This window comes from Pygocentrus nattereri, chromosome 2 (genome assembly GCF_015220715.1).
Source record: "Pygocentrus nattereri isolate fPygNat1 chromosome 2, fPygNat1.pri, whole genome shotgun sequence".
Classification (NCBI taxonomy): Eukaryota; Metazoa; Chordata; class Actinopteri; order Characiformes; family Serrasalmidae; genus Pygocentrus; species Pygocentrus nattereri.
The window spans coordinates 24362186-24382113 of record NC_051212.1 but is presented as its reverse complement, the minus strand read 5'-3'; the positions used below and the strand labels follow the sequence as shown (position 1 = coordinate 24382113).

General features: G+C 41.9%; 1 protein-coding gene and 1 non-coding gene across 2 annotated transcripts in view; both read right to left on the bottom strand.

Annotated features, from left to right (window-relative positions):
- Positions 1-19928, bottom strand: part of pcxb (pyruvate carboxylase b) — a 261864-nt gene that overhangs the window by 219084 nt on the left and 22852 nt on the right. The gene's annotated exons all lie outside the window — the stretch shown is intronic.
- On the bottom strand, positions 4069-4139 carry trnag-gcc. The gene has a single exon. It is a non-coding gene; the product is annotated as a tRNA-Gly (tRNA).

The following is a 19928-nucleotide window of genomic DNA, read 5'->3' as shown; positions in this document are numbered from 1 at the left end:
GAAGTCTTCAAATCAAATCAAATTCATAGTAACATCACATTTATACAGGTGGAAAGTGAGTGAAAATCTTTAGGTGTGTAGCCCCCTTATAGAACTTAAATACAGAGAAAGTATTGAGCTCAATCCTAAACCCAGCCCACTCTGTCAGCTAGCACCAACATTAACTAACCTACTGATCCCTAAAACGCACAGCAGCTTCAATCCAGCATTGCTGACCACAGTTAAGTCATAATAAACCAAATTATCAAACAGAGCAAAAGCACCTACTTACACAATGACACCAAAACAACCTGAACTCCACATCCTAGTCAGAGACTATGAAATGGTGGAGTATCTAGAGCAGAGACAGATCCTGACCAAGTACAGGGTTCATGTCTACATAAAAACAGGTAGATAAAAAAAAATCCTGGCTGCCCAAAGAGGAAAACACATGTGGTCACTTGTGAGAGGCCTGAGGCTGAGACAGAATTACACTCTCTTCATTGCGAAAAATTCAGCACAAACCTGAGAACGTTTTATAACAGAACTGAAAACCAACAATTTTAAAATTCTAACACAATCTGAAAAATCACAAATTCTCTACATGGCACCATCAAAGCCTGAGGAACAGTAATACTCTCCAAACCTACGTCAAACTCCTCCCCGTGTATAAGAATTGAAATATATCCTGTTTATCTTTTACTATTCTTCATTTTCAAACTATTTCTATTTTCATTATTACCTCTATAAATGTTTAGTTTCACAGAATAAACACACTTAAGAAAAAACTTAGGAAGAAATTGAGGAGAGAGAAAGAAAATAGGGGGGAGGGAAACAGATACAGAGAAAAAGATCAAAACAGAGTAGGGAGAGAGAAGTTGTGTAGAGAAGGAAAAAAAGTGAGAGAGCGAGAGAGCGAGAGAGAAGATAGGAAGACAGAGAAAGAGAGAAACAAGAGCATATAAGCCGTGTCCAAAATGGTCCTCGTCTCTGTATGCTACATTGAAATATCTGGATCAGTATATAGAACACTACTACTGTCACAAAGTCGGTTTGCTATAATAAACTATTTCAGACATTACATCATACAGGTTTGCTATTCACTGTGCCACAGCAGATTCTGTCACATAAGCACTATAAAATATCAAATGTCCAACACAACCGCTTAGACTGCACACGTGAGAACAGCAACAAGTCTGAAGGGAGGTCTATGGAGACTATGCCATTGTAGCTCGGCTCAATAATCTTACTCAGACAAGTTGAGCATGAATCTTAAAACTGAACACAGTGCATTGTGGCTATCCCCTACCCACTACAGTATATTGGTTGCACACTACTTATGGTGAGACATTCTGGGATTGGTTCATCTTTGGACACCACCACAAAACACAGCTATAGAGCTAGAGAGAGAAGATGAGGAGGAATTAAAGAGGGGTAAAGAGAGGGTGTGAAGAGAAAGAGAGGGTTCAGTGTTTTTTCTTTTTTTTTTTTTTTTTAGACATTATTGACTGACAAACAGAAAAAGGTGAGTGAGTGAGTGAGTGAGTGAGTGAGTGAGTGAGCGAGCAAATTAATGAGTGAGTGAGTCACTGCTTCTCAAACCCATGTTCAAGAATCCCAAAGCAGAGCGACAGTATCCATGGCAACCGTGGCTATGAAATAAAATATGTGCCGCCATGATGACAGTCTTATTACACTGCATAACCGCATCTCCTCTGAAACATCGAGGTGTCTCATCTTCCTCTTTACGTTTCATCTGAGTCCTTACCTTTCATCTACTGCTGCCTTTTCATACCTTCTCTCTCTCTCTCTCTCTGCTTAATGCCTCTCAATCCCCCTCAGTCATTTCTTTTCTGACACATCTCTCTCCTAATGACAGAAAGTGGAGGATCACATAGCTGACAGGCAGAGAGACGTGGGAAACACAGGAGTATAAACAGTGCCTAAGAATAGCACATTTTTACACTCACTCCATCTCTTTCAGCCACTCTGACATGCCAGCAATTTTATCTACCAACACTTTTGAATTGAGATATAAATACAACATGTTACTTTCTCTTTATATCCAAACTGAAAGACGTATGTGTGTGAGGTATATCAGCATGCCTTTCTAAACCTTATGCCATATTAAACTGCTGTAGGCCTCGACATGCTTGCTGTGTAACTATCTGGACCTCCGGTTCATCGGTATATCACTCCATTACAGACAGACTGTGACTCCTGCAAACCCTCTACTGTCCAAACAGCTTCTGGGGGGAATACAGGCCACAGAGCATGTCAAATGGCACAGTGCTGATTCTCCACTACTTCAAAGCAGTGTGTATTCATATGTAGTCAGTGTCGGAACAAAACCTCACCTCAATTTTTTTCACAAATTCAGTTCAACAATGGCAGCTGTCCTTTACGATGTGTGGATTATTCATGACAAATGGACCAACATAAATTAAATAAATTGTAATAAACTAATAAAAGCATTACATGAACATTAAAAGCCAAATGTTTTTCACTTCACATGTGAAGCAACTATTAAAGAGAGGTTTCAGATCTAAAATATTACGTCAAGCTATACAACTGTACAGTATATGGCACAAAACAAAAAAAGGAGGCGGAGAGTATCTGGTAGGCAGTAACAGTACATGACAAAGCTTACTACGGTCTTCTATGATAAAGGTTTTCCTCACCATGTAAGTCCATAAAGACTGACTCAGCCATTTCGTGCTTTGTGCCAAGTAGCCATTTCACATTCAAAAAGCACATATTGTGGTGGGCAATGTGATATTTAATCTTTATTGTGATTACATCAGAATATGCTTAGCAGATTCTGAGCATATTGTGGATGTGGTCATTCCTAAAGAGTGGACTGATGACCAACAGCACGTTTCATTATAAAGGGAGCATAATTAGCCCTGTTTAACTGGATTTAGTGCAGTGCAGTTTGTGAAACACTGAACTAAAATGACTTCATATTTTTCATTGCACTCTTTGAATGTGGCACTACTGGCTTTTTGAACTTTCAAACTTTAGAAAAACTGCACATACAAGTATACTGTGAAAAAGTAAACTTTATATATGATACTTCAAGCATCTTAAAGTATCATGGTGCTATATTTGTCATATTGTCCACCCCTGCACACATCACTATAAAAAAGTAAACTGATGTCTGCAGAAAGGATAAAGTCTTATCAGTCTTGTGTTGAGCAAAGCTTTAGCTTCTATTCCTTTATATTTACACTGTGATATTCAGCATGATTTCAAAAAAGAGACATTTGTCAACATGGTAGATACAATGTGTTTATATACCAAAATCCCCCACTTGTCCAGTTTGTAAGTTGTACTGTAATATAATGTGAAGGTACTTCCGCTGGCATTCACAGTGGAGCTGAATACATCACATTAGTCAGTGAGAGAATTAACAGAAATTTAATCTATTCTTACACAAACCTTTTCAATTCATTTGACTCCATCAGTTAGTACAGTATACACCATGTCACAACAAAAAAAATATTTCAACAAACCAAATACAGACAAATCTTAAAAGTATCCTTCTTTTAGTCAGCATTCTACTTCTGCATCTACACATCTCTGAACATGTGAAGACGTTGTATAGAGAGATCTGCACAGGTGTCTGCCACCATATGCAAATGTACTGTTTTTGGCTTTTATCCCACCCCCAGAACTACAAGATAGCTGATCAGAATTTGCTTGACGGATGTTTAGTTGTGACTTCTCTGTTCTTTATTAAGATTAAGTGACCCTTATTAGTCCCACAACAGGGAAATTTCACCTCCGCATTTAACCCATCCATGAAGTGAAACACCACATGCACTCTAGTGAAAACGCACACACACACACACACACACACACACACACACACACACACACACACACACACACACACACACACACACACACACACACACACACACACACAACTAGGGAGCAGTGAGCACACTTGCCAGGAGCGGTGGGCAACCCAATCTGCAGCGCCCGGGGAGCAGTTGGGGGTGCTGTCGGGGGATCGAACTGGCAACCTTCCGGTCATGAGACTGGTTCCGTAACCTTCAGCCCATGACTGCCCCAAAGAAGCAGAGTATTGGCCAGGAATCGAACCTGGGCCTCCCGAACGGCAGGTGAGAATTCTACCACTGAACCACCAATGCATCCATTTACGTTGCATGGAGAGACAATAAAGGAGGAGGAGACAGCTCACTGTTTGAAAAGTGAATTGGAAAGATGATAACATTCAGCATGGTGGCTGTATACTGTCCTTCAACAACAATTACCAGGTGTATTATTATTATTTAAGCCAAATTCTGCAATACTGAGATTTTTAATACTGAATACTGAGATTTTTACTAGTGTTTCAAAAATGTTTTTAAAATGTTAACATAACTTTCAGTTTTAAGCTTATAGGTCTCTCCTAGAGCTGGATAAACAAAATTAATATCGTTCGATAACGATACATATCGCGATAAGGTCTGAAGGGTGATTTTTGCTCCTGGGTGGTTAATTGCTTTCCTTTATCCTTTATGGTCAGAACATGACAAACACTCACCAAACAGTTTCTGGTGAGCTGTTTTTATCAGCTGGAAAAGCACAGCTGCAGTTTTTGTAATAGTCATAATTTAAGAAAGAAAATATTATTTTTTATCTGTCTGGGGTCGAGCGCTCAGTTATCCCGCTCCAAATGCTAAACAAGCGGCCAACAACAGCCCTAAACAGATTAGTTTCTCGTTGACATCAACTTGGTACGAACAGCAAACATTAGCTGGCTCGATACATCAGTGATGGATCCCACCGCCTTTCTGCCATCAGTCCTACCATATCAGAGTGTATCACAGTGTTCAGACACCAGCTAGCGACAACTGGATTTCTCTCTTCTATCGTAGTAGTTTAAGGGGTGAACCGCAACGTATCAACACCAGACAAACGGAGGCCTCCATTTAGGTATATTTAAACTGCTTTTGTGTTTTGTTTGATCTATAGTATCATCAGTTCGCCATGTTGTGCGAGTCACAGAGCGCTGCTTCATGTTAGCTGGCTGCTAAAAAGCACTAGCCCAGAAAGAGCGCTGTCCACTCTTCAGTGCCTCACAGGTTCCTCAGTTTACTTTCGTTTATATCAGGGCTGTAAGTTTCATGAACCCACTTTTTCTTTCACTTTCGTGGTTTTGGAATGCACTGATTGCACTAAATGTGACATTTTAGTTGTGAGTATCTGACACGATTTAATGCTGCTAAAGCTGGTTAGGATGTAAGGAAAGAGGGGAGTTCGCTGTAGGACAGTACAGTTACACCACTTATGTACTAGAAGTCGCTAAATGACATCACCTAATTTGCATAATAGTCCATTTACACGTATTTGAAGCTGCAGAATAAAGGAATAACGTTGTGGGAGAGAAAAATGAGTAAAAACACCCTAAATGTGTTAGAATTACAAATGAACTCTGAATAAATTAACTACTTCTGTTGATTCTTTTCTCTTTTTTTTTCCTTTGAAATATGCTGTCACTTCTCAAAATAACTTCATGACTTTAATGCTTTGTGTAGATCCCATTATATAAATCATTTTTACGTAAATTACATAAATCAATGTTGTCCTGTGTTGTTAAATGTTAGCATATCAAATTTAATTAAAAGACTTATGTGGGGTGGAACTGCTACTCTACGTTCAACCCTCCTCCTTTATCTGGGCTTGGGACCGGCAAAGTGACCTTAAAAGAGACACTTTGGCAGAATTAGTTAGTTTTTTCGTTTTCTGTCTTTTTCTTTTTTTAGGTTTATTTTTAGGTTTTTTTATTAGTTTTTTTTCCTTAAAGTTTTTTTTTATATATATATATATATATATATATATATATATATATATATATATATATATATATTTTTTTTTTATTTATATTGACATCCCGTTCTGTAAATAGGGGCGGGGTCAGTGGCGGCTTTAGGCATGCGCAGTTCATGTGCAGGGTGGCTGTGGAGTGGTGCGGGTCTGCTCTGACTGTGAGACTGAGCACAGTGAGTGCTGTGGGATGAGGCTCACGGCAGCACCCGCTGCTAGAGTTGCCAGAGTTGTCTGAAAAGTTGCTAAATATAGCAACAAAGTCGCTAAATTGGCAACATTGTCGGCGATCAGTCCACCCAAACTTGGAAGTGCGCCCTCCCCTGGCTGCAGTGGAGTAGTGTCACTTTCCTTGCAGTAGAAAATGTCACCAGGGCTTTCACTGAACATGGAAGTGCGAGAATGGTGTATTATATAGAAAATGGGAGGAAAAGTTACATCCCCATTCCAGCAGACAGAGGCCTGCATGTGATCGTATAACCAGAGCTTTGAAAATTTTAAATCACCTTTTGGATAATTAAGACAAACAAACACAAACATTTGTTATTACAAATAAATAATTAAATGTGTTTGAAAACAGCAGAGGCCAAAATGAAATTAGAGACAGTGCAAGAAGAGTGGGGTTGCTACTAGAGCTTTCTAATAGAAACAGCATGAATGAATCAGAAAGATTGACCCGTACAGGAATAATAGCTGCCATGACAACCGCCCCCAAAAACTGCCAGATTCTGGAGCAGTCCTAATTACTGAATACAGGAGGGCAAAACTTGTTACTGAAAACATCATCCCCACGCACACACATACACACAAAGCCATTTGCAGTCTATTGTGCCAATTTCACACTGTCTTCTTAGTGACCTTATAAACAAATCAGTCAATGTGTGGAATCAAGACACTGAAATTGATTGTTAAAAAGTAAACAGCTTGGCGTGTGGGGAGCCGCACTGGCAGAAGAATTGTCAGTGCTAATGGAAATGGTGCTTGATTGCTGTCCTGTTACATTCAGTTAATGTGACCATGGCACTAACTACAGGACGGGGACTCCAGACGGCTACCGCGGCAACCATTCATGATGGCTGCTGAGGGCAAGTGAGGATGAATATCTAACCAAGTTGGAAAGATGAGCGTGCACACACACACACACACACACACACACACACACACACACACACACACACACACAAGCCTACACACACACACACACACACACTAACACTAACACAAGCCTACACACACACACACACACACACACACACTTCCTGCAGAAGCCAGTGAGCTTGTTAACAGAACATTTTCAGAAGGATAGAGGGAGACAACTTCAAGACTCTTATCTTATGCAAGAGCGCTGCTGTCCCTCATCTCACTCCCTCTCTCACTTTCTCCCTCACTCTTCTCCAATATTCAAAAATCAAAACAATCAGTACTCTGACAGAATACTGAAGTGGAGAACTCAATTAAACTGAGAGGAGAGGGAATGAAGCATGAGACGAAGGCCAGGTTTACGGCTGTGTGTGTGTGTGTGTGTGTAGCTTAAACACCCTCACTGCGTGTCACAACGACTGACACTGACGGCTCTGAGAGCAGAACACTGAGCAGTGTGTGTAAAAGAGTGTGAAAGGCTGAGGGGGTGAAAACAGACACATATGGTTCGTAAGGGATGAATGTAGTGAGTGGGGATGGGACAGCATGAAAGTTTATCATGACATCAATGACCACAATTATGTTGCTTGGTTTTCCAGCCAAATTAATATGCTGAGCGCTAAAACACACAAATCATTTCACCACAGCTATTATATTGACAGAGATATTATACTGATAATTGTACCTCTTAGATTTCTCTCCAAGATAAAAACAATGCTTTGCAGCAAGACTGTACAAGACCATAAAAAATTCCTAAAGAGTTCTTGGTTTCTAACTGGTACAGACCCCATCATGTAGAGGCTCTTTAAATTTTAAAAAGGTTCTTTACACATATACAGCTGATTAACTAAAATGATCCTTTAAAGATCTATCCGTTGAAATGTTGCCCGAGGCAGTTGGGGGATACGTGCCTTGCTCACTTCAGTCACATACTGTCGACCCAGGGGATCGAACCAGCGACCTTTGGTCACAAGGCTGGTTCTACAACCTCTGGCCTACGACTGCCCCAGTATAAAGAGCCCATATACCATTTTTTTATTCCTTAGAAACATCTACATATGACTTTTTAGAATTAAACTTATAATACTTGTCTATTTTTCTAGACCCTTAAGACTTCCAATGTGAAAGGGCAGGGCAAACTACTCTAGGCAGATATATGAAAAAGTGCTGGTTTTGTAATGTTACAAAAAAACAGTGAATGCAAACCAGGATTTTTTTTCAGCTTAGTGTCTGTATATAGACTGTATGGACTGAAGAGTGAATTATTAGATTATGAATGTTCATTTGTGACTACGTTCATTTTCCACATCAAACTTATTTAAAAAGAAAAAAAAGGATTTTTAAAGTACTGGCACTTTAAAACATGAAATGATATGATTACTGTTAAGTTTATACTGTAATTTGTTAGTAATACTGCTGATTGTCCCATCCTTAGAAGTGGCGTGTGAGAAAGAGACACAGTGAGATCTGTAACACCTTCTTTCAGAGCGAGAAAGAGTGACAGACGGAGGGAGAAATTTCAGGTCAACAGTCATGTCAACTTCCATTTGCATGGAAGTATGAACTGTATGCACTGTTCTGTTATATGTGCTAAAGCCTTTTGTGTATGTACTGTTTCTTGTATGAGTCAGTAGACTCCACTAATATGAAAGGTGTGAAAGTTTTTGAGCATGTGTTACTGTTTCAGTCAGCACCTGACTATGAGTGACTGTCCATCCTGTGCAGAATGTGTACAAGTATGTGCATACTGAATGAACGTCTTTGTGCATTTGTTCAGGGCAAGAGTGTATATCACCAGAGGCCCCTGTGTTTGGGTGAGATTTGGCAGCCATTTGTGCAACACCCACTCTCTGCAGTTGACTGCGCCTCAGGGAGACGAGCGTTTGGGTAAGCGTCTATGTATGTGTTTGTGTGAGGAGAGAGTGTGAGGGAAGGAGAGAGAGCAAGTGAGAGAGAGCATGAGGGAGGGAGAGAGAGCGAGCGAGCGAGAGTGAAACACTGCAGGGATGCTGAATAATGATTTGTATTGCTCTGGAGGGAGTAGAGGTGAACAGTGAGGGGAAAATGATAGAATTAGGTTAGCTAAGGCTCTTGTGTTAGTTTGAGAATTTGTGAGTTGCTTCTTTAAAGGGACAGTCCAGCATTTACTTACTCTATTTGATGCATCTGCAAAAAAAAAAACAAAAAACAACATGTCCCCCAGACACAGTAATTCTGATGTTCATCTTTGTATGGAATAAAAACTTTGCCCATTTACATTACTATCCAAAATGACCAACGAACTTACACGCCTTCTATTCTATTTCTTGCTTTATGAAGCCCTGCATGTACCTGTCTGTCATAAATGGGCTTAAAACTTAAAATACTGTAAAACAATGCCTCAGGCATCAGGAAGCACACTTGTAACCATTTCACCACTGCGGGACAAGTCTGGCAAGTTAAGTTTTTCTAGAACAGAGCACGTAATCTCAAACCACTCTGAAGGACTTCTAGCTTCATGATATAATGACACAGAAATTTAGGAAAAAACATTGGAGTTTCCCATTAGCTTACACTGGAAGTTAAGAATGTTTGCCCTCTAAAGTAACTTGGAGATAAAGTTGTCCCCACAGCAATGACATGCCACAGATGCTTCAGACAAAGAACAGGCTGAAGAATGCCTCCAGGATTCCATTTATATCCTCTCACTGGGATTATAAATTCTACTTTCTATCTGACCAATCACCTCCAAGCTAATTGCTCCTAGCTGTACGTTCACTGATTTGCCAATAAACCCATCTGCAATTAAAATCTGATTTTGAGAGAAAAGGGGAGCAAAGCAACAGAGCAAGAGACAAATAACAAGAGAGAGAATCATTGAACACACCAACTCTGGCATACTCAAACATATCAGATGGGCTCAGTATAGAACAGGATCTGGAGGTTACACACACGCACACACACACACACACACACTCACAGTAATAAACTTGCAATCGGAGCAGAAATCCATTTGATTAGATTCTGAGCCAAGTAGGGGTTCACAGCTCATAGTGTGTGTGTATGTGCAACCATGCCACCCACACACGAATATCTTCTGTTTGATTAAAAATCTCCATCTATGCATTATGCATTAGTCACTGACACAATTACAGAGAATTAGGTGGTTCAATGCATCTTATAGAATGTGTTCATGGCGCGCGCGTATGTGTGTGTGTGGGCGCATAGTGTGAGGTGACTACAACATCTTCACATAAAAATACTGAAACTCTGTGGGTGAATTTTTAGGTCAGAGCATGTTTTTGGCACCACGGTGCCAAATATGTATTCCTGCAGCCGCCAAGTGTAGTATCATCAGTAGAGGGCAGTACCAGGTCAGAGTATAAGGGGAGAGAACAAGATGACAAGCTCCACAGCCACAAAGACTATGTGGTGAAAGCTCATACTTTTTTTGGCATGATGAGCATAAAACAGCAAGTCAAGTCAAAACACGCTGTGTGTAACAAGGGGTATAACTCAAACTACAGAATTCTGGCTCAAAGAAACTTTTTTCATAGTAAAACTACTGTAATAGATGGTTTTAAATGGTGTGCGGCCTTTGTAATATAGTGATAACATAAAATAATACAGAAATGTCCAATAAATAATTTTGATTCTTATTAAATGTGATCACAATAAATAATTATTTAGTTTGTTATTAATGCACATGAGTGAGACACAGCTGAAGGAGAACAAGAATTTTCAGGTGCATAACCTTAGTTACTACTCACTAACCCCCCCCCCCCCACGCCTCCATCACCTTTAATTTCCAGTAGCACCTTAATCTGATTTCCTGTGTTGTATTAGCATAAAGCTAACAGTGCCACAGCCTTTTCCCCAAACTGGGTTTAACACTGTTAAAGTCAAATTATAGCCAAGAACATTGACATTACATGCATAAAAAAAAAATCTACTTTTATTTACGTTACTTTTTATTTTGCAGTAAATTCAATGTCTAACACTGATTAATGGAGCAGAGATTCATTCTGTTGCCTGTTTAACCTGCTATGTTTTAGCCTCACGTTTTAAAATTGGAAGAAACCATAAAAACATGTTTCATGATTATTTGTACTTTTAGCAACACTGGAAAGGTGTTTTTTGTTATTTTGGACAAAATAAAATAGCCTTATTTATGTGCATTACCCTATTATGGCTACCTTATAATACTGTGAGATTTTTCTAAGATCTTAATCAAGATTTCTTTTGCTCCTCTTTAAAGCCTAACTGAGGAAGGGACCAACACCATCAGACAACATCTAAAACATCTCATTTGAATGGCAACAACAGAATCCTAGAAGCCAGTAATAATAAGAACAACATAGAACTTTAATAGACAACATTTTTTCACTTGTTTTTCGTTATGTAGGTCATTTGAATGTGCTCAAGGTCTTTACGTTCATGCAATTTTTACATCTGCAGACTGTTGTAAGCAACTGGGCCACCAATAAAATATCTCCTCTAAATCCAAGCACATACGCGTTATTGATTGAGTGGCTGGAATCTGCACTTAACAGAAATTCCACTTGTTTCAATAAGCTAAACAAGGTAAAGGTTAAAAAAGTGAAAAAAAAAACACAGGAGTGACATTGCTGTATCCTGTACCTGGAGGATTACACCTCACCTCTTCTCTGCTAATAAAAAATGACACTCGGTTGCAGTCATGCGTTTGCTGCGGATGGTGTCCGTCTAGCATAAAGATTTTGTCTCTGCGCAATTTCAAATTCCCTTTGCATGCTGCTTGTTAAATTACATCAGCACTGTGGACTACTCTCAGCAAGAGAAGGGGGGGAAAAAAAAAAAAAAAAAAAAAAGAGAAAATGAGGGGGTATTAGGCAACTGGTGCAGACACTGGGCAAGTTAAATTTGCTGATGAAAGGAAAGCATCTCCCTCCCTTATCTCTACTCCTTCTTTCTCACTGCTGTGTTTATTTCCAGGGTTAAGTGCATTTAGCATTTTGGCTGGGAGGGAGAGGGAAGCACAGAGGGAGGGACACAGGGAAGGCAAAGGGAAGAAGGGGGTAAAAGAGGGAATCAGGAGAAAAGAGAGAAAGTCAGAGAGGATTAAATGAGGAAGCATTGACCCGAGGTCTCTCATCCTCCAAAAATAGGCACTGATTTTCATGCCTTCCAGAGAACGGGTGGGATTTCAATAATGACTCATCGCTTTTCTGGCAGAAAGGAGACAGATTGGTAGATTTTAGAGAGAGACAACATATGCGATGTTGCTCAAATACACAGAAGTTCGTGTCAGCAGGGTAAGTGACAAAGAAAACTCCTCGGCAGTCACGCAGTCAACAAACCTATAGAAACAAAACGTGTGAGCCGATCTGCTCTGCTCTTTTACATGCATCTGTTCAGTAAAGTGTTTGTGATGGTATGCTTCAATTTCAGCCCCATCAACGTCACAAGTCATATAAGCCACCAACACTAGTCATTTCATGCACACCGCAACTTCACATGCCACCTCCAGTCTCTGATCTGTGGGCTCTTTGCTTTTTCACTTTGACGTCGTAAAAACGTCCTTCAACTGGCACGGATCTTCTCTACTTGCCCTTCCCATCCCTCCCTCTTCCCGCCACTGTTTACTCCTCTCTCCCCTCTTTTCTTTCATCCCGTCAGCAATTTTTGGCTCTCTTCACTCTCTGGTTTTAGTCTTTCTATAGTTTTTTTTTTCCCCTCCAGGCAAAAAGACTGCTTGAAATTCCATCTATCCATACCATTTGCGCACCTCTCTCTCTCTCAAACACAAAAAGGCAGGGACACACCAACAACTCAACAATCACCGACACCTTGTTGTGGTAGATATCAATAACCAACACTATTTTCTGCATTTTAAAACAACTGCACACTGTAATCCATATAGTGCTATGAGACATGATAGATTCTGTATTTTAGTGGTAATATTCAGTGTTTTTTGATTGTTAGGTATTTACACTGAGGATGTATAGAATTAAGAATGCTGCTGTATTTATAGCTTCTTTTTCTAGAGCCAAACAACAAATCACTGTTGAATCATCTAGTCTGCCCAGAGCCTGACTTCACAACATAATGTCTGTCAGAACTGCATAAAATCCATACTGAACTAGCAGCCAGTAGAGTTCAGTGCAATAACTCAAGCATGCCCACGGTGCTGAGATTCTCCACTGGAGAGTGGACCTGTAAAGCTACATTTTCATAAACACAGACTGTCTGTGTGCACTGCAAAGTTCCCAATAAAACTGCAGTCCAACAGGCAGGCAGCAGGCAGTACAAATCATAGCCATACCACAGAGAACAGGCGGCAGCCTGAGGGCTGATGAACATCAAGCTCAAGTTAATTTTACATAGAGATGCACTGATATGGTAACTGTGGGCTAACGTCAATATCTGATATCTTCAAGTACATACGTATCAGTGCCAATTACAGACACATGTATAAAAAGTTGAATTTGGGATGATATCTAGCTATGCTAATGCAGTGGCAACACATGGTGATGCCAAATGTCAGCAATGATGTACTCCTTCATTAAAAACCATGGCATAGAATAAAACAGCACATCTGGTGTGCAGCACCCTTAAAGATGGATCACTGATTCATTGCACATAGCTAAATCAGACATGACCGTTTTTTGTGAACATTTACATATTATGAAGCTGTTTCAACAGAACTCACCCCAGGACTCTTTTTAGTATATCAGTGGTGCTTCTGCCTGTATGTAGTGTCCATTTCAGTGAGTCGCGAACAGAAATGCCCACCACTAAAGACTACATATGCTTCAGTTCTTTGCGAGCATAGATGAGGTGCCAAGTTACCAACAGTACTCAATCAGTTGTAATTCCAATACTGCACTAATAATGATAATTACATTTTGCCATTTATCAGCAAATAACAGAACAGCTGCCAATACATCGTTCACTGCTGCAAAAAGTTTATTTTCCTTGAGCAACACAGGCAGATTAACCAACAGAGGGGTTCTAGATCAGGTCAAATTACTGCACAGTACACACAGCTATGAACTAAGAGAAAAGTCTAAAATCAGCTATAAATCAGAACTGCTGAATATCAGAAAAGAGAAAACCACTTGTTTGAGTGCTTGCTCTCAAACAGGCGAGATAAGGAAGGACACAGATGAGAAGAACACAAAAAGCAAGATTGATAGAATATGAGCAGGAAAAAGAACTAGTGAGCAAATCAATGAGAAATTGTGTGACAGTGTTACGGAGTAAAAGAGCGATAAAGAAAGCGAGAAAGCAACAGCAATAAACAAGGTAATTTAGGCTAGCTGGGTACAATAAAACAGTGGTTTGCACTCAGCTAAACGACACCCACACAAAAAAAACCCTTATAACTCCAAATATCTCTCCTCTAATCCATTTCTCTTTTCTTTCTCTCACTGCCTCCTACTGTTCTGCACTTCTTCCCCATCTCTCTATTGATCTTTTCACACCCCAGTCTTTTTTGTTCTTCTCCACATCCTTTTCCCTTCCCTTATCCACTTTCTCAAATCTGTTCACATGTCACACTAGTGCTGAATGGTATTAATAAAAATTCTAAATATAACATCACAGAATCAGATAGTTATGAAGTAAAGGAACCCATGCCCTCTGAGTACTGCTATACAATACAATATAGAAAGTCCATAATTTGTTTTACTGGACTGTTTTGTTCCATTTTCTTCTATTACCAAATTCTCTTTACAAATAAAAAGCACATAGAAAGGTGTTGTAATTGCTTGGTAACAGGGCAGCTGCAATTTTATAAAATAGAACATCATAAGTATAATGCTTGTTCATGCTTAATGCTTGGTCAGCAATGGAACAACAAATTTATGGATTAAAGTGCTGCGCACTATATGGAGTATATTGGCATACCATAATATTGACAGAGCATGACATTTTCTAATTTATATTCTATGATTTTATTGATATTTTAGTGATACTAATAAATCATAATACATAACCCATAAAAAAGCAATGTCCCTGTAGCTATGTGGTTTGTTTTAGATGTGAAGCTCCTGGTGTCTGTCAATCACGTTTAACAGGCAGCTAGCTCTTAAGGAGTCACACAGATTGCTTGTGATGCTTTTTAAAGCTTTAATGCTTTTTATAGCTGTGTTTTAGGGCCACTGTAAAAAAAAAAAAAAAAAAAAAAAAAAAAAAAAAAAAATACACTTTGAGAAGAAATTTCTAATATCTTGAAGGAAAAAAAACTATTTAGAATAAATAATAAGAATAAAGGGGCCACCAATGGGAGGGGCAGTAGTAGGGGTTCGGTGCGTTGTGGATCGGGCAGTGTCCGAAGGCGTGGGCCTTGGCGTTCTGATCCTCGGTTGCTGAAACTGGCTTTTGGAACTTGGAACGTTACCTCACTGGCGGGGAAGGAGCCTGAGTTGGTGTGCGAGGTTGAGAGATACCGGCTGGATATAGTCGGGCTCACCTCAACACACAGCTTGGGCTCTGGGTCCAATCTCCTTGAGAGGGGCTGGACTTTATTCTTTTCTGGAGTTGCCCATGGTGAGAGGCGGCGGGCAGGTGTGGGCTTTCTCATAGCCCCTCGACTCGGTGCCTGCATGTTGGGGTTTTCTCCGGTGGACGAGAGGGTAGCTTCCCTACGCCTTCGGGTTGGGGAACGGGTCCTGACTGTTGTCTGTGCTTATGCACCGAACAGCAGTTCAGAATACCCAGCCTTCTTAGAGTCCTTGGGAAGGGTGCTTGAAAGTGCTCCTCCTGGAGACTCTATTGTCCTACTGGGGGACTTCAACGCTCACGTGGGCAATGACAGTGAGACCTGGAGGGGTGTGATTGGGAGGAATGGCCTCTCTGATCTGAACCCGAGTGGTGTTCAGTTTTTGGACTTCTCCGCAAACCACAGTTTGTCCATCACGAACACCATGTTTGAACACAAGGATGTCCATAAGTGCACATGGCACCAGGACACCCTAGGCCGCAGTTCAATGATTGACTTTGTAGTCGTGTCATCGGACTTGCGGCCATGTGTTTTGGACACTCTTGGTAAAGAGAGGAGGTGAGCTGTCAACTGATCACCACCTGGTGGTGAGTTGGATCAGGTGGTGGGGGAAGATGCCGGTCAGACCAGGCAAGCCCAAACGCATAGTGAGGGTTTGCTGGGAACGTCTAGCAGAAGAACCTGTCAGATTGATCTTCAACTCACACCTCCGTCAGAACTTTGACCAGATATCGGGGGAGGTGGGGGACATTGACTCAGAATGGGCCATGTTCCGTTCCTCCATTGCTGAAGCGGCTGACTGTAGCTGTGGCCGTAAGGTAGTTGGTGCCTGTCGGGGCGGTAATCCTCGAACCCGGTGGTGGACACCCCAGGTGAGAGATGCCGTCAAGCTGAAGAAGGAGTCCTACCGGGCATGGTTGGCCTGTGGGACACCAGAGGCAGCTGGCAGGTATCGACAGGCCAAGCGATCTGCGGCTTCAGTTGTTGCCAAGGCAAAAACCCGTGTATGGGAGGAGTTTGATGAGGCCTTGGAAACTGACTTTAAGTCGGCTCCGAAAAGATTCTGGCAAACCGTCAGGCGACTCAGAAGGGGAAAGCAGTGTGCCACTAGCACCGTATATAGTGGAGATGGTGTGCTGCTGACTTCGACTGAAGACGTCATTGGGCGGTGGAAGGAATACTTTGAGGACCTTCTCAATCCCACCGACACGTTCTCCAGTGAGGAGGCTGAGTCTGGGGACATGGGAATAGGCTTGTCCATTACTGAGGCCGAAGACGCTAAGGTAGTTAAGAAGCTCCTTGGTGGCAAGGAGTTCCTCAAGGCTCTGGATGTTGTGGGGCTGTCTTGGCTGACACGCCTTTTCAACATTGCGTGGACATCGGGGGCGGTGCCACTGGATTGGCAGACTGGGGTGGTGGTGCCTCTTTTTAAAAAGGGGACCGGAGGGTGTGTTCCAACTACAGGGGAAATCACACTCCTCAGCCTCCCTGGTAAGGTCTATGCAGGGGTAATGGAGAAGAGAGTCCGGCTTATAGTCGAACCTCAGATCCAGGAGGAACAGTGCGGGTTCCGCCCTGGTCGTGGAACACTGGACCAACTCTTCACCCTCTCCAGGATTCTGGAGGGTTCATGGGAGTTTGCCCAACCAGTCCACATGTGCTTTGTGGATCTGGAGAAGGCATTCGACTGTGTTCCCCGGGGTATTCTGTGGGAGGTCCTTCGGGAGTACGGGGTACATGGCTCTTTGCTACGAGCCATTCAGGCCCTGTACAAACAAAGCTGGAGTTTGGTTCGCATAGCCGGCAGTAAGTCGGACTCGTTCCCAGTGAGAGTTGGACTCCGTCAGGGCTGCCCTTTGTCACCGATTCTATTCATAATTTTTATGGATAGAATTTCTAGGCGCAGTCAAGGGATGGAGGGTGTCCGGTTTGGTGACCTCAGGGTCACATCACTGCTGTTTGCAGATGATGTGGTCCTATTGGGGACATCAGGCCGCGAACTTCAGCTTTCGCTGGATCGGTTTGCAGCCGAGTGTGAAGCGGCTGGGATGAGAATCAGTACCTCTAAATCTGAGACCATGGTTCTCAGGCGGAAAAGGGTGGAGAGCCCTCTCTGGGTCGGGGATAGGCTCTTGCCTCAAGTGGAGGAGTTCAAGTATCTCGGGGTCTTGTTCACGAGTGATGGTACAAGGGAGCGGGAGATTGACAGGCGGATTGGTGCTGGGTCAGCAGTGATGCGGGCTCTTTACCGGTCTGTTGTGGTAAAGAAAGAGCTGAGCCATAAGGCAAGGCTCTCGATTTACCGGTCGATCTACGTTCCCACCCTCACCTATGGTCATGAGCTTTGGGTAATGACCGAAAGAATAAGATCGCGAATACAAGCGGCTGAAATGAGTTTCCTCCGCAGGGTGTCTGGACTCTCCCTTAGAGATAGGGTGAGAAGTTCAGTCATCCGGGAGGGACTCGGAGTAGAGCCGCTGCTTCTTCACGTCGAGAGGAGCCAGCTGAGGTGGTTCGGGCATCTGGTTAGGATGCCTCCTGGACGCCTCCCTCGGGAGGTGTCACAGGCGAGTCCACCTGGGAGGAGACCCCGGGGAAGACCCAGGACACGCTGGCGCGACTATATCGCCCAGCTGGCCTGGGAGCGCCTCGGAATCCCCCTTGGAGAGCTGGTGGAAGTGGCTGGGGAAAGGGAGGTCTGGGCTTCATTGCTTAGGATGCTGCCCCCGCGACCCGAACCCCGGACAAGCGGAAGATAATGGATGGATGGATGGAATAAGAATAAAGAATAAAGTGGTAATTTTTCGAGAACAACTGGCGAACTGTAGGTGGGCTGCCATAACACGTTGGGTCCTCGGTTGCTGTACTGGTGCGCCGGAGTTCCACACACTCATCTACTTGTGGATAGAATATTTTGATCATCACTCTCACAGTCAGTGAAACCTCATGCCCTCTTTGAATGGCACGGAGATGTAGCCACTGACACCCATGTAGACTGTGTAAACGCAATCCCCCCATAACTCCAACTCCTCAACAGCCCTTATTTTAACACAAGGAGGTGCTGCCTTCCCTTTGCAAAGCCTCTGTCCAAAATACTGTGACCTTTCTAAATATTAATGACACTATGCTATTCTATAACTTCTCAAAATATTATAACTTTTACCCCTTAAAATAGTATGACTTCTCAAAATGATATGCCTTTTTTCTTGAAGTCTATTATTTTTTATTCTTATTAATAGTGGCCCTAAAACATAGTTGAAGTTAAAAGATCCGCAGAGAAAAAAATCTTGTATTATTGTTATGCACAATAAGCTAATATAGCATCAGAGCTTCCCAAAACATTCAATAAGAATGTAAAGACCTGTGAACATACACAATTATGCCAATAGTGAACACCCCTTTAGTTACCTTGTTTATAAACACCTCCCCTCTGTTAAAACAGATCAGGCAGAGCAGAAATAAAGTTCGCACTGTACTATAATAATCAGAATGACTTTTTCCGTCACTCTGGCACCAATCACTCAACTTTCCTCACTCAGATTTGAGTCAGCTTACTTCAAACTTGTCTCAGTGTAGTGTCTGTAGGCCAGAATTGCTGTTGATCAAGTCTTCTCGCTAAGCTAACATGAGTCTCTGGTGTTAACAAGGATATGGTTTATAAGAAGCTTAAGCTAAAAGGTTCACACACAAAACAGGTTTATTCTCTCAGATTTGAGTCTTTAGTATCTGAACTTGCATCAGTGAGGCTTCAGTGAGTTAGAAAGTTCCAGCATGGTTGTGTATAAAACTCTTTAGGCCTTCTCGCTAAGCTTAAGCTAGTTTCTAGTTGTAGAGCACATTGGTGCAGCCACAACAATTCTCTCTCCCCCATTTTTGGCTCAGGAGCTTATGCTGCCTTAATGAGTGTCAGCTGATGTTGGTTTGGAATTATCAGATTATCATTTGGGACACGAGCACAGGATTGGTGCCACTTTTCATGGCTCTTGTCGCATCCTCTTATCATATTTTAGTATACTCGACCACGATAGGTTTAACCCTCAACTAAAAATCTGCTACTTGGCTCCCCACAGATTGCATTTGACTGTATGCACTAAGAAGGTTGTGTTTTCAACAGAAAAATGACCTCTATGCTTCTGTAACACACCTGATACAAATATCAACCCATATAGCAATAATGAGCCATCCAAGAGGAGTTAACCTTTTAAAAACATTTTTTGAGAGCAGTGGGTCTTGACACCCAATGACAGCGCCACTCCTGTCAGGCACAATTCTCCCAATTCTCAATCTAGAACAACAGGCTAAACACAGAAATGTGCATAGAGGTGTGGGCTAGAATGGTCAGGAACTCTTGAGACTCTTAATTCTTCCCTGAAAGGATAGGCTCTTACATAAAAGCAAGGGGGCTCAGCAAGCAGACTCCTAAACCAACTATTAGAAAGGAAATAATACATCTGACTATTGAGCTTATTTTGTGGGCTTTATTAAAGGCATCCAGGGCATAATAGTT